The 15,175-nt window shown below is 39.3% G+C and overlaps 1 protein-coding gene across 2 annotated transcripts in view; it reads right to left on the minus strand.

Moving 5' to 3' along the window:
• Positions 1-13,226, minus strand: part of Amot (angiomotin) — a 66,846-nt gene extending 53,620 nt beyond the window's left edge. The window contains exons 1-2 of one of the 2 annotated variants that reach the window (XM_090327034.1): positions 12,921-13,226; positions 3,292-3,361 (exon numbers count right to left, since the gene is read on the minus strand). The gene's annotated coding sequence lies outside the window, so the exon portion shown is untranslated. Of the gene's footprint in view, positions 1-3,291; positions 3,362-11,889; positions 12,166-12,920 lie in introns of those variants that run through there. The other variant, XM_090327033.1, reaches the window with a different exon arrangement.
• Positions 13,227-15,175: the final 1,949 nt, after the last annotated feature.

Consider the following 15,175-nt stretch of genomic DNA (forward strand, 5'->3'; position numbering starts at 1 on the left):
TTTTGGGGGGGTGTTTTTTTGTTTTGTTTTTTTTACTAGTTCTGGTTCTTGAACTCTGGTCCTGGGTGTTGTCCCTGAGCAAATTTTGCTCAAGACTAGTACTCTAGCACTTGAGCAACAGCACCATTTCTGATTTTTTCTGTGATTAACTAGAGATAAGAGTCTCATAGACTTCCCTACCTGGGCTGCCTTCGATCCATGATCCTCAGATCTCAGTCCCCGTGACCAAGTAGGATGATAGGCTTGAACCACTCGCGCTGATAGACCCTAGTTTTTTAAGAAACTATAAACCTGTCTTAATGCTACACTAACTTCCAAGTCATGCTGGAAATGGACAGTTAATGGTAAGAGGGAATGTTTAAGAGATAAATCTTTGAACTAGGTAGAAGTATAAGTTCCTTGCAAAATACCTTCTTTAGACCATGATATACAAATCAGTCTGTAATAAATATAAAAGCCCTACTGGTCAGTGTTTTCATGCCCATATTTTAAGTTTCTGACCATCACACAATCTTAGCAATTGCTTTTACTGAAGTCTGTCTTCACCAGCTTAAGGACAAAATTTTAAAAAAATTGCCACTCTTTGCTCCTATCTCTTACCTTTGCTTACATTAGGCTGTAAATCTATTTTGAGAGCCACAGTAAGGCCTTGGCGTTTCTGAGTATTTGACAGCATTGTTGTGAGAGATCAAAGATAGTAACTCCAAGGCTTTGTTGTCTTTTGCTGTCAGTTTTACCTTTACTATGTACTGAAGCAACTAACTTGATCATATTAATAGGCAACAAAATTAATTCACTTGGAAGTGGATGTGAATAGTACAACATGAGTAGTAGGAAACATCTCCCTCCCCACCCCAGTACACCACACATTTCTAAAGAGGACTAGACCATGCTATAACATTCTATTACTTATTGCATCAGAAAAATTATAAAGGATTTATAAAATCATACTGAGCATAAAAAGATGTATAAAATTAAACAGCATAAAAAAAGAAAGCTTTAGAGTTATATAAATGTCTACCTAACCTTCAGATTCCTGTGGCATACTGCTCATTTTTATACCTTTCTCTTATAATCCCAGCACCTCAACTCAAGCATTGTCAATCAATATCATAGAATATTCCCCTTAATTATTTCTACATGATTTTTACAAAGCAATGAAATACTAATGCACACAATTTAGGATAAAGCATGTTTTGGCATTGCAATGGTTGTAATAGTCCATTAAAATATATGTATTAACATTTACTTTTCTTATTAAAGCATTAAAGTGGCTTCCAATCTGTGCTAGTCTAAACAGCCTTGAAAAATATTTTTGAAATATCTTTGTAATATGGTGATTTATCCTTTTAACTATTTTGGATTGTTTCTTAAGGATATAATCCAACAACTAGAATTAATTGTTCAAGGAATACGAATATTTTTAAAGCAATCAACAATAAAGCTAACATCAAAGCCCCAAGAAATCTATCTCTTGTGTAGTTAAAAGTTCCCATGCTCCCATTTTTCCACCAGGATTGAGCAGGGCTCAGAGGATGGAGAGAAGCCAGAGAAGCAGTCAGTGGAGTATCCTAGTGACTTGCGAAATGGCAGAGTGGAATGTAGGCTCCCCTGTGAATCTAGCTTGCATGCACTTGCCCCAAATTGCTACATGGCCAAGAAGCTAATTAGTAAAGGCATCAGGTGGGTGAGAACAGGTTCATGGCCTGTAATAGCTTATATCATCTTTCATTTTTGCCCTTGGAAAGATCTGACAGTCAGCTTGAAGACATTCAGTTCTAGTGACCCAAGCTGCTACATTCTGAAAACCAAATTTGTTAAGTTTTCAGATCTCAAACTTCAATTTGTCCTAAACGGCATTTTTTGGCTGGGTAGAACTAAATATACATGAGTAATAAGCTTTTGTGCATTTGAAGTCTCATTTAAGGTGACACTTTAAGGTTAGCCCTGTTTAATAGTATAAATAAGTGGTACCTATCTTAAAATGTATTAAAGAGATTTATTTGCAGACTAGGCCATTAAAGTCCATCTACTTCTGAGGCAGGGAAAGCAGCAGTGCCAGAGATACTCTTGGCTTACCAAGAGCAAACATGATGGGCATTTCTTTTCCAGAACTCTCAGAAAAGGACAATTCTGCTTCCACTTACTTATCGATGCTTTTTCTCTAATGCTTCTGCATTACCCACTCTACTCAATAGGAAAAATTAATTCTGTCCTGTGCTCCTACTAGGCTTGGTGCATGTCTTGATTAATATATGATCACAGCATACTTTCTACAGGCATTTGGTGAACACCAACACTGTGCTAGGTAGGACCTAGGGGAGGAAAAAAAAACAACAAGAAACCAGAAGCCAGCCTTTCGAGTAGTTTCACACCAAGCCACCTTTGGTGCAATTTAGTGATAAAATGCACAAGATGAGCAGATATCTGATAACAATGAGGGTTGTTCATCCTTCCTCCCCCCCCAAAAAAAAACCTCTGAGCTTAGTCGACCTGGAATTTAATGACCAATTTGAAGTCACAGACAGAATGAGTCATTAGCATAAGTGTAGCAGCTGAGATCAAAAGACACAGCTGGACCATACGAGTATGAAAATAAGGATGAACCACTAAAAACAGTGATGATATTCATTTACCAGGCACTTTGGAAATGTGCAGGTGAAAGAAATTTCATTTATTACTTTTGCTTATCCCCCACATAACTTCAATTTAGACCTTCCTCCAAGAGATGGATACCCACCCATCTGCAATGCAGACAATAAAAGAAGCTTAATTTTATTACAATAAATTCTTGTTTCTCTCAGCCGTGGGCCCTATCCCTGAGTTCTGCTCAAGGCTAGTGCTCTACCACTTGAGCCACAGTGCCACTTCTGGTTTTCTTCTGGTTAAGTGGAGATGAGTCTCATGGTCTTTTCATGCCCAGTCTGGCTTTGAACCTCGATCCTCAGATCTCATCCTCCTGAGTAGCTAGGATTACAGGCATGAGCCACTAGTGCCGTTTCATTTAAAATTCTAGGAGCCAGGCAGAAACTGATTTAAATTTGAAATGGAGATGATTTAAACTTGAAATGAAGATGAAAATTGCTGGATTGTGGTCTTAGGAGGGTTTGGGCTGGGTGTGTGACTTTTTTCACTATGTGTATTCCAACACTTAAAATGCTAACTGGTACGTACATGTACTTAACAGTTGAATAATGAGAGAATCACTTCTCAGAGACATTACTAGAGGCAAAAACATAAAGAAAAAGAATGAAGGACATAAAATAGTAGCAATAATAACAATACAATTACCTTTAGTTTCTCAGTCTTCCAAGGAGTCAAAGGCTTGTTCACTTCCGTTATCCCTCTTAGCACCTGTGTGCTGAAATAAAGATATGATTAATTCCATTTTACAACTAGAGAAGTTCAAGTCCAGAACAGATAACTAATGTAAACTAATGTGTTCAGTTTCACTTATTGCTCACTGGTAGGACCAGTATCAAAATTCAGGTCTTGGCCTCCACAGGTAGCTCACAAGAGCTCTTCACTTAAAAAACCAAATCCTCTCTTAGCACTACAATAGTACCTTGAGCACGTGGGTGAAGTAAAACCTTAAAAAAAATATCTAAGTCATTTACCCAAGCCAACATGGCTCAGAAAGCTACAGATGATTCCCAGGGAAGTTCCATTAACAATTTGTAGCTCCTTGTTTTGCTGTACCCCTTCTGAAGGAAGCCACATCTTCCTCTACTCTGGTTTTGGGTTTGAGTGTAGCTCAGGTGCTGACTAAAGGTGTGGCACCCAGCAGGTGCATGGACAGAAGCCAGCATTTTATAACTTCATGCCAAAGAGTCTGAGTCATTCTTCCAAGGCACACACAGCCCCTCCTGCTGCTGCTGCTGTTCTGTCTGCAAGTATGGTAGCCTGATTTGACTGAGTTATCATTATAAAACTGAATCTAGACGTTAACCTTTCCACAACAGACTAGGGGAAAGTTGGTTAAGCCACACTTCCTACCATCCAGTCAACTTTCCCTCTTGCAGAAACTTACATGTATGTGCCATGGGACAGACTGACCCTCCCATAAGAATTACAGGGAAAAGGAGGATTGCAGCAGGGCCATATCTATATGCTGTGACAGAACATCCACTCTACTTACTACGTGTAGCTCTGAAACTACATGTAGCTTTATCTGAATCATCAAGGTTCAGTCTTCATTCTCCTAAAATGAAGGAGTACAATATAAAAAATATTGCTTAGAATCTTGTGCTCCTACTCCCAGCATATCTCCTCTGTCATACTAACTAGGCTGAATTGTTTTAGCCGAGTCACAATATAGGGACCAGGTCAGGAAACCTATGACAGTTCTCTAACCTTAGTCTAACTGGAAGCCTATGGCAGGAAAAAAATGCTCTTGGAGGTAAAGGAGGTTAAAGGGTCACCAATATTTTCTTAACTCCCAAAATTGTTTACTTTTAAGAAACAATAGACCTTCTTAATCCATCCATCCATAGCCACACCTCACAAAGCAATGGGGAAAATAAGTATGAAAAGAAAATCAAATATTATCTTAAATAAAATGACATAATGATTCACTATATTTCTCCAATTCACAACAAAACACAAATCAGTATACTATGGTTTATAATGCATGATGTAGAAAGGAAAACTGGGTATTAAATGAAAATACAATTATTGTATATGAAAGGAATGACCTGAACATAAAATTTAAATGTCATTAAATAGGAAATTAGATTTCTTCAAAATAATTTCCCCATCTGTAATTTCTGTCATAATGGCTATCACATTGAAAAATGTCACGATTTTTTTTTGCAAAGCCATGCACCTTAAAAACAACCAAAATGAATAAGGGATACATTAATTAGCTTCTTAATGGGGAAGGTTTTAATTGAACTCTTCTAATTTAATAATTTTCAAAGTTTCCAGAGCAACTTTATACAAGGATGTCAAACCTGGCCCATATTTTTATTCTTTAAAAATAATTCATAGTAAAGAGAACCCCAGAAAGCTTATTTCTCTTCAAAATTGTAACACTCAGACCACTATATTTTCTGATGTCAGCAATCCCCTTCCCACAAATATTCCAAGTATGCACCACCGTCATTCTCCTTTCAATTATGTGGTTTTTCTGCTCCTTTACTGATTGAGCCCAGGCCTCTTGGATAATGAGAAGCATGTGCAAGGAAAATATGCTCTAAAAAACACATCAGTTTCATCTGCATTATAAAGGAGGATCTCATCATTTGTCCCTATCAAAAGGATCAACATGTAAAGTTTGTCATGGGATATTATGAGGGAAAAACAGATCAGCATCAATAAAAGGGGCGGCAAATATTTGATATGAAGAAATGTCAATAAAAACAAGGGGATCCCCCCCGCTTCCCCCAGTTCACCCTTTCTAGCAAAGCCACATTTATATTTAATGTTATCTTAATGTTGCCTTGGGGGGTATTTAAGTTCTGACATACGCATGGAAATGAGCCACGCATTGTACAGCAAGCATAAATATCCCATCATTAATAAAAACCAGCTGTGCAAAAGAGCATTTACAATAGCCAAGTTTCAGTTACTATCATCAGTATTTGTCACAAGCAAATATTACTTCAAATTTCTCCCTTAAAATGTAGACATAGAAATTTGCTTGATTCAGTAACATTTTGGAGATGCTCTGAAAACTATCGATTACAATGGTGAAATACAGCTAAGGAAGTTATATTTTAATCAGACTGGAAGTCACTAGAATTCTATTAACTGTACCTCAGCTCATCACAAAATATGAAAAAGAAAGTTTAATTTTTTTCAAAAAGCTGAAAAGGTCAATAATACAAATGTAGGGTCAATCTTAATTATAGTCAGTAAGGCAATGGGGCACCAAAGGGCATTGTATGTTATAAGAGAGCAAAGCTCATTAAAAGTGAACACCTGCTCAAGACCCTATAATAAGCCTGCTCTGCCATCATGCGAACACCTTTCATCCAATGACCTCAAAGCATGTGTCCAATATGAAACATGCCGAAACACCTCTGCAAAGTATTAATATCCTTGCTTCCCAGAAGGGTAACTGAAGCTTAGAGCAGCTAATTCATCTACACTTGGTCACATGGCAAGTCAGAGAGGGGCTGGGCAAAGAAACCCAGATCCTGGCTTCAAGTCACACAGGCTAATGCCATCTAATGGAGCTGGGTCAAGAGTGAAAGTGACTCTACAAATGTCAAAGCAAGCTTGTAAAAGTTTTTAAAATGGGAAGGATTTTTTTTGCACCAATTGCCTTTGGGAAAGCCCAGTAGTATGACCTCCTGTATTTTCTTAGAGTTATTTAAAAAATACTTGCTGTTCTCCTTCTTGTGACTGTTATATAATGTATATGATATATGTTTTTAAAAAAACTTTCCTGTCCATGTTTCTTCAGATTATCTTACTAAGTATTGCTTTGTAGGAAGTTTTTCTAGAAATTGAAGTATTTTATCTGGAATATATTTTTCAAAATACCTTTCAAAGTGAAGTTTTCATTTTGATACATCAAAATTATCAATTTCTTAACCTAAGTGACTTTGGTTCTCTTATTAAAAATGAATCTTGCTTAACCATAAATAGACATGGTAGACATATACCATTCTCGTGGAAAAACAGCCTCTGTTACTAATAGCAAATAAATTCACCTGCATGTTTCTCATGAGCACATATTATAAGAAACATTATAACCAGGCACCTGGCTCACATATTTAATCCTAGCTTCTCAGCACGCTGAGATCAGATGGTTGGGGTTCGAAGCCAGTCTGGTGGCCTGGGCAAGTCTGTAAGACTCTTATATCCAATTGACCACTAAAAAAAAAACTAGAGGCAGAGCACTAGTGTTGAGCCAAAAGGCTCAGGGACAGGGCCCAAGCCCTAAGTTCAAATCTCATGACAGACAAAAACAAAACAACACAAAACAGACCTACAAAGATCCCACTGCTTTTGAGAAATGAATCCATCAAAATTGAGACTGCATGTCTTCTATACCTTTATCATCGATCAGTATATTCATTATCTCAAAAAAAAGAACCCACTAGTACATCTACATGTCTTTTATTTAACTGACTACAAATCTTGGTCTCCTTGCTGTTTTTGCAGTCAAATTTGTATATATTTTTTCTGAAACTATGTAAAAATCTATCTATACCTTCCTGCCTCTCTTCTCATTATAGAAATTTCACAATCTACACAAATTATTTGTATTTTCTTGATGGGATATCATGATAGTTATTTAAAAATCATTGACAAGGATTTATACAAAATAAACAGGAAACCTAGATTTTGGATTTTCCTTTTCACATGTAAAGAATGAAGGATAAAGGCCACTTAAAAGAATGGGATTAACAGTCCAACTAGAAACATAATTAATAGAGTTGAGGGACTGATTATGTAACCTCTTTAAATCTATTACTCTCTGTGGCATTTAATAAAGTAAATACATGGGATTCTTTATACATTCTTGTTTAAGTTCTGCCTTATTCCTCCATACATACCATTTTATGAAGTTTTGTCTTAGGTGAGTTGCTATTTAAAATATAGCATATGTATTTAAGTTCTTACACTAATATTTATATATGTTATATGTACTATGTAAAATTTGCATTGGTACAGGAACCAGCACTCATGCTTGTAAATTCTAGCTACTCAAGAGGCTGAGGTTCGATAGTCCCAATTTCAAGCAAGCCAGAAGCAGAAGGGGGCAGTAAAGTCTGGGCCAGAAAATTCTGTGAAACTTTTATCCCTAATTAACTATCAAAAATCCAAACTTCCATCCCTAATTAACCATCAAAATCTAAAATTGTCACTCCAATCAAGATATTCTGTGCATAAACAAATATGTTAAAAGACATTTTTTTTGCTAGTCCTGGGGCATGAACTCAGGGCCTGAGCACGGTCCTTGGGCTTTCTCAAGGCTAGAGCTCTACCACTTGAGACACAGCACCAGTTCCAGCTTTTTCTGTGTATGTGGTATGGATCCCAGGTCTTCGTGTATGCTAGGCAAGCACTCTATTACTAGGCTAAGTTTTGTAAAAAGTTAAAAGTGGCGGTGTGGCTCAAGTAGTGGGGCCTTAGCCTTGATTTTAAAATCCAAGCCCTGAGTTCAGGCCCCAATACTGGTGCATATACACATTTTCATTAATGAAAGGAACTGGAAAATATGAATGAAATTCTTGATGGGATTATTGGCAGTTTTCACTTTTCAAATTTGATGTTAACGCATAAAATGTAACACATTTCTATTCATACACCCTTATAGGCTCTGTACAGGATGACTACATGTTTATATTTCTAACCACCAGAAGTGATCATTCATATTTATACCAGATATCAAAGCTAAGAAAGAGAAACATAAATTTTAAGAACAGGCTCTTAAAAATTACCCTGCTCAACCTTTACAATTTACATTGGAAGGAACTTTGCCAAGTGTGGTAAACCAAGTTAGAGCTGGGCCTACAGCCCAGGTTCCTTTTCCGAACAGGCCCACTCAGAAAACTTATCATAGGTTCTTAGATTTAAAATGACATCAGTTGTCATGATGCGCTAAACAAAATTTTCTGGATCCGTGGGTTAGTCAAATATAATAACCAGAAATTAAACACTTTACCTATATGAGGTGGATATTCCCATCCTTAGGCCTATTCAAAATCCAAGAAATCTCATTTACTTCTAAAAACTAATACCAGCTCTCTTCTCCAAGCACTTGTGAGGCAAGATCAACTATATAGCCAGTATTATTATAAGCCAGAATGATTTAGACAATTAACTCCATCCCATGTAACAAACAATTTTCAAAAACCAAATAATGGCCTCATTTAATTCAAGCAATAATCATGCAAATTCTATTGTTGCAATAAATGTGTTCGTGACAAATCCCAGTTAGAATTTTTTAATCTATCAACTCAGATTAAAGATTCTAACTAGGAAAGCTAGTGCTTTTAAAGAAATGTGTTGGGGATTCTTTTATAAAGCAAATTGCCTATTTTCTCTATCTTCTCTTTTTTCCTACTTTTTTTTTGGTTCAGATTGTGTGTGCTGTATGTGGAAGGGGAAACTTTCCTCCTTTCTCTGGGTTAAGTGTTAGAAGCCCACCATGGAGGAGAGTCGTTCAGTATGATCAGCCTCTTTAATGTCCTCTTAGTTGCTGGAACCAAACTCTAACCTTTGACTTGGGGGTGGGATCCCAGATTTTGGACCAAAGTCCACAAAAGGCAGCAATGAATGAAAAGTAAGTAAGACTAAAGACAACACATCATAGTAAAACAGCAACAAAAATTCCTGGGGACAGGAAATCAATGGATCACAATTCTAAACAAATTGGTTTAGTCCTCAGCTAATTAACTTGTCAAGCCAATCTTTAAATGCACTGAATCTATAGGAGAAAGAGATGATGCAATAGATTTGGAAACATTTACCCATTTACTATCCTAAAAGGCTCAGTCACAACCACACACACCTCTCTCCACCCCTTTCAGGGGGTTTAAGCTGTGCTTAATGGGTGCAAAGGACAATTTCTACCAAGGCAGGCTCAAAGAATAAACCGTTCTCATGCATTCCAAATGCTTAGTCTCCATGGAAGAGGCTACCTGGCCACAGGCATTTCCTAAGTGGAAATGTATCTTCTCCTCTACATGGTAGCTCTCCCCCACACTCTGATGCCCCAAATAAAACAAAATTCCTCATCATCCTGAGGACTTTGGGGAACTTTTCTGGGGTAAAGAAAATACAATGTTAAGAGGGAAGCAGGAGAGTGTGAAAAGGTCCTCTTGTTTCCAAATGGAAAACAAGGCCTTAAAAGCTGCATCAAAGGAGCAAAGGGGGATGGGGGAGACTGGCTGCTTAATTACAAAGACACCCTTTTAAAGGAGACACAGGCCCTGGGAGAAGGCTCTTAAGAGAGCCCAGAAGCAGATGTACCACTTAGAATTCTGGTGCTAGATGAGATGGGACCTCAAAGTCAGAGCATCCATCCTTCTACCTTCCCTTCCCATTAGAAGACTTAAAACATTCTGGAAAGAGCGTACTTCATTCTTTAGAAATCTCCAGGAAGAACAATTCTCCAAAATCCTGTATGCCTTAGGCTAATAAAATCTACTTCATAAATTAAAAAATTAGACTTTAAAGTCCAAATTCTAAATGGTATTGAATATGAATTTTTAAAATTACGTTTCTCAAATTGTTTTCATAAACAGATTTACAATGGCCACACAAAAGCTAGCCTATATACAAGAATGGTAACGGGTTTACTTCACATTTAAAGTATAAAGTGAGAAGAAAAGTACTTTCTCTGAATTGTAGAGATATAAAATTTTCCAAAGAAAGAAGTAACTCTTAAGTGAAGTATGATGTAGGGCCACAAAGTGTGTCTAAATGATACCCGGGTAAAGCCATACAGAATAGCTGGAACCTGAGTTATCATCTGTAAATAGATGCAGCTACTCTACAAACCACCTGGCTTATGAAAATGTCCCAGGCCAGTTTTAAAATGTAGTTTGGTCAAGCCAGCCTTTCCCTACCAGCTGATCTGAAACCTGATAGCATTTAAAATTCTCACCTCATACTGTTCATCTACCTTCCTGCTTTCTCTTTCTCAAAACATAAACTAAAAAAAATATTTGAAAATATTAGTAAATATTTTTTCCTTAAGCAATTTACAGGGTGGGGGCTGGGAGAAATCTCAGCAATAGATCTTTGGACATCATCGTTCTTATAAACTTGAGGCATTTATCCAATTGAAGATATGTAGGAGATGAGTGAAAATGTATCCCATGGCCAAATGGCATTTCAGACTATTCTTAGTTACTAAATGAGGATACTGAAAGGTCTAACTTAGGAGGCCTCACAAAAGCTGGCCTGAGAAGGAACTTCTCACAAAGCCTAGCTCAAGGAGACTTAAATACCCTTAGCCTTCATCACTGACGACTATGGTGACCAATTACCTTCTGTGAATGGGAGGTTATAGTCATAAAAGTTTTAAACTGTCTCCCAATGTCCACTCTTCCTGGGAAGGAAGGAAGGTCAAGGACTGAACTAAATCCCTCAAGTCAGAATATTCTTGTGAAAACACATGTGGGAAATTGAAAATGGTTTCTCATAAATTTCCTTTGCATACTCACGCGCCGCTCTCCTCCCCACCCCGTTGATTTGTATTGATAATATTCCTGCAAATTAGTATATTATTAATGGCAATTCACCAAACACTGCTCAGTCTGTAAAGATTATCATTTTCTATCCCACTTCTTTTTTTCGTTCGTTTTCATAGATTCATGAAATCTGTCTTACTGTTAAAAAGCATCAACAAGTGCTTGAATTCTCAAGACACCTGCCTGATGATCTTCCAAAAGTACTGCCATGTTTGCATTTTATAAAGCAAATGAGGCAGTCCTATCACCACTCAAGCATACAGCAGAGTACTAATGCAGTAGACTCTTTCCAGAGTTTAAAACGTCAAGAATTCATGGCCTCGGGGTGAAAGAGTGAGCTCCCATGTAAGCGCATTCAAGAGAAAGCTATGTTAGATAAGTACCAATACCTAGAGGCTAGATAGACCTTGGCTTCCTTCTGGTCTTTAGTTCCAAGTCACACATAGAGAACTATAAGGACTCCTGGAGGTAAGAAAATACCACCGTAGTGGTTGGGTCTAGCGTCTCCCTGAAGTAGGAGTGAAAAGGAGCTCATACTCTTTTAACAGATTTAATTGTCTGCATATCCCAGAAAACTCACGGTCAGCTGCAAAGAAAGTAGAACACACGGGCATCTCAACTCACATGCATCTAGACCAGTTAAGTCCCGCCAAGGGCACAACCAAATTCGCACCACCACCCCGAACGGATTCCTGCCCCAGTTACCCGTGAAAAGTAACCACGCGTCTCCTACCCCTGAAGGCAACGTAGACAAGGTGCCGACTCTGCTCGCTTAAGTGGCTGTGGTCCTGGGCCAGCGGCCAGGGATGGGCAGTGGGGAGAGCCCCAGCTCCCGGGTGCTACCTCCTCGCTGCTCCGTCCGAGTTCTCCTTGGTGGCAGTGGACCGGCAGACTACAGGGCGAGAGGGTGGAGCAGCGAGCGGATGGGGAGAGGAGAGACAGACAGGAGGTGGTGGTAGTGGGGCGGGGGACGAGAACTAGGAGAAGAGGAGGCAAAAGAGAGTGAACGGAGAAGGAGGAAGAGTAATTCAGGAGTCTACCAGTCTAAGCAGCCAGAAAGCTCCTAGGAAGGAAGGGGCGTGACTGCAATGAAGGCAGCTCCCGAGCAAAGGATGAGAGGTAGGGGAGGGGGAGGAATGGGTGGCTTTTCTTCTTGCGGTGAGCAGCTAGGACCGCCCAGAAGGAGGGGTGGACTAGGGAGGGGGCGGAGCAAGGAGAGGGCGGAGTAAGAAGGGCGGGAGCCTGCCAGGACCCTGGAAGGGAGGGGGGCGGGCGCGGAAGAAAGGCGGGGCTTGGGGGCGGGGAAGTTTCAAACAATTGAATGGCGGGGTTCAGGAGCTGGGGGTAAAGCTGGGAGCCCTTAGCTCCTACCCACTAGCAGGACACAACCTGATTATGTTAGTCCAGAGTGTTACACCGGGACGTGCCTCGAAAAAGGAAGAGGGTTTGCAAAGACTACAATAATAATCTAACAGCAACAGCACAGCCAATTCGCGTGGGAGAGCCTGTAAAGCCACCCGCCCCGCCACGAGAGGAAGAAAAACAAATAATAGATATGCTGAAAAGCAGCTTCTACCAAATCCTGCTTAAAATAATTCAGGAAGGAGCAGCGCTCCTTTTTCCTTCCCCTCTTGCTTCCTTTTACCAGCAGGCCCCCACCCAGGTCACAGCTCTGCGTGACACCCTCCTTTCTTCCTTTGCAACCCCCCTCCCTTTCTTACCCCTTCTTAGCCCTCCTCCCGTCAACCCGAGGCTCTAGCTCACCTCCTGGTGGCAGGCCTCGCGGGCGGGGGGGTGGAAAGAGGGCGGGGCTTCATGCAAGATGCTCCTCCTGCTGGGAAGGCTGGAAGTCCTTGGCTGGGCGGAGCTACCTCTGCAGTATAAGGCCCACCCACATTTTCTTTTCTTTTCTTTTTCTTTCTTTCTTTCTTTCTTTCTTTCTTTCTTTCTTTCTTTCTTTCTTTCTTTCTTTCTCTCTCTCTCTCTCTCTCTCTCTCTCTCTCTCTCTCTCTCTTTCTCTCTCTCTCTCTGTGTGTGTGTGTGTGTGTGTGTGTGTGTGTGTGTGTGTGTGTGTGTTTTATTGCTTCTGCGAATTGGCGGGTGCTACCCTGGAGTTTGCCTGCGATTGGTCGCTTGAGTCGCCAATACGATCCTTTTGTCCCACCCGCCTTGAAAATTAATAAAACTAAACAAGAGACTATTGTCTAGCTCTGTGTTCTCCTCAAGCTGCTACTGGGAATAGAAAGATGAGACGCCTGATTTCTTAGCCTGGTAAAAGACTGAGACAGTGTGTCGGAGTCTCTAGTACACCTTTATTTTTGAAGCACCGTCCAGCCCTTAGCGAATAGGTAACTTTTCCATCCTAATTTGAAAAACCAACAGGGTAAAAAGAGCACGAAGTGTTACGTTTCCTGCCTGTTGGGAAAAAAAAAATGGATGTTTAAAAACACGGAAGGTTGATTACAACAGCATCCTGGGGCACTGAGTCATCTACCCCTTTACATTTGTGAAAATGAAAGCACAAACAAACAACCAGTGTAGAGGTAACAAAATAACATGGAATATGGAACCACTGGAAAAATTCATCGTGGGCCTCGGCACTTATTAGCTAACTGTAAGACTTTTAAGTGGCTTGACCTCTCAGCCCTAATTTTCCTATCTGAAAAATAAATGCTATAAGACATGTCCCATTGACTTAATGACACTGGTATGAAAATAAAAGGAAATATATGTGAAAACTCTGTAAACCACAAAGCACTCCATACATCTATATGTTTTTACTTGTGTGTGACACAGTGCACAATCTCACATGTTTGAGTCAAAATATTCCACTCGTCTGTTCTAATCATTTACATCCAAGATTATATATGTTTTGTGGCTTTGTTTTTTAATGTCACTTCTTTGCCTCCAGTTTGGGGGTGAAGAGATATGAAATTGGCTCCCTGCTTTTAAAATAATAAATTACTCCCCTTCTAACCACAGTGAGTGAGATTTTTTTCAAATGGCTCTGTAATTTTACCCCAACCTAAATCTATTGTGGTGCTGGTAGTGAAAGAGGAAATCATGCAGTGTACCTCCACAGTGAACTTGACAAAACAAATATGAGGGAACATTTGCCATGGAAACCACCATTCTCTACAGATTTGTATTTCCTAGAAAACAGTTTGAGTAGGAAGCAAGGCAGAATGTAAAGGCCTTGTCACTTTATACGTGAAATGGGGCGATCTGGGTGAGTTTTCATAAAGAAGATATGTTTCTCACAAGTTTTTCAGTATTTCAGACATTTATACATGGAATTTATGAAGCAAGATTATTCCAGGCTTGTTATTTGGAGACATGGGAATGAGATAGCTGGGCACTGTTGGCTCATGTCTGTAATCCTACTTATGCAGTTGAGAACTCAGGGATGTAGTTCAAAGACAGCCTTTGGAACCAGAGCCCAATTAAAAACAGAAAAAAAGCCAGAAATAGAGTTGTGCTTCAAGTGGTGGAGCAAAAAGCTTTCGGGTAGCACCCAATTCCTAAGTCCAAACCCCAGGACAGGCAGATGCACATGCAAACACACACACACACACACACACACACACACACACACACACACGAGACCTACAGAGAGTAGTGATACTTTGAAGGATTACTAGATTGGAATTGTAAGGGGATACTTGATAAAAATCAATAATATGGTTAAAATGAAAAGACAAAAAATGCACATGGTAAAGCCACATGAGAATTGTACTAAAAGTACAGAATCAAATTTCTTTCAACCATTCTACTTGCATTTTGGTGCCTTGAGTCGTCACAGAACATGTGATTGTTTTACTCTAAAGTGTATCTTAATGTTCTTTAGCTTAGGATAGCTACCTCTTTTTCATGTTAACTCAGGATTTCATTGCAAGATGCACAAAAATTATTCTATTCATTTTCTCCTCAAAAGCATGTTTAGGCTATTTCCCATCACATGTCACTACCAAAAGATGACAGCAAAAATTCCGATAGCAAAGGGATTTTGATTGTGTTTG

The sequence above is a fragment of the Megascapheus bottae genome, chromosome X (genome assembly GCF_031878675.1).
Source record: "Megascapheus bottae isolate mThoBot1 chromosome X, mThoBot2.hap1, whole genome shotgun sequence".
NCBI classification, from domain to species: domain Eukaryota; kingdom Metazoa; phylum Chordata; class Mammalia; order Rodentia; family Geomyidae; genus Megascapheus; species Megascapheus bottae.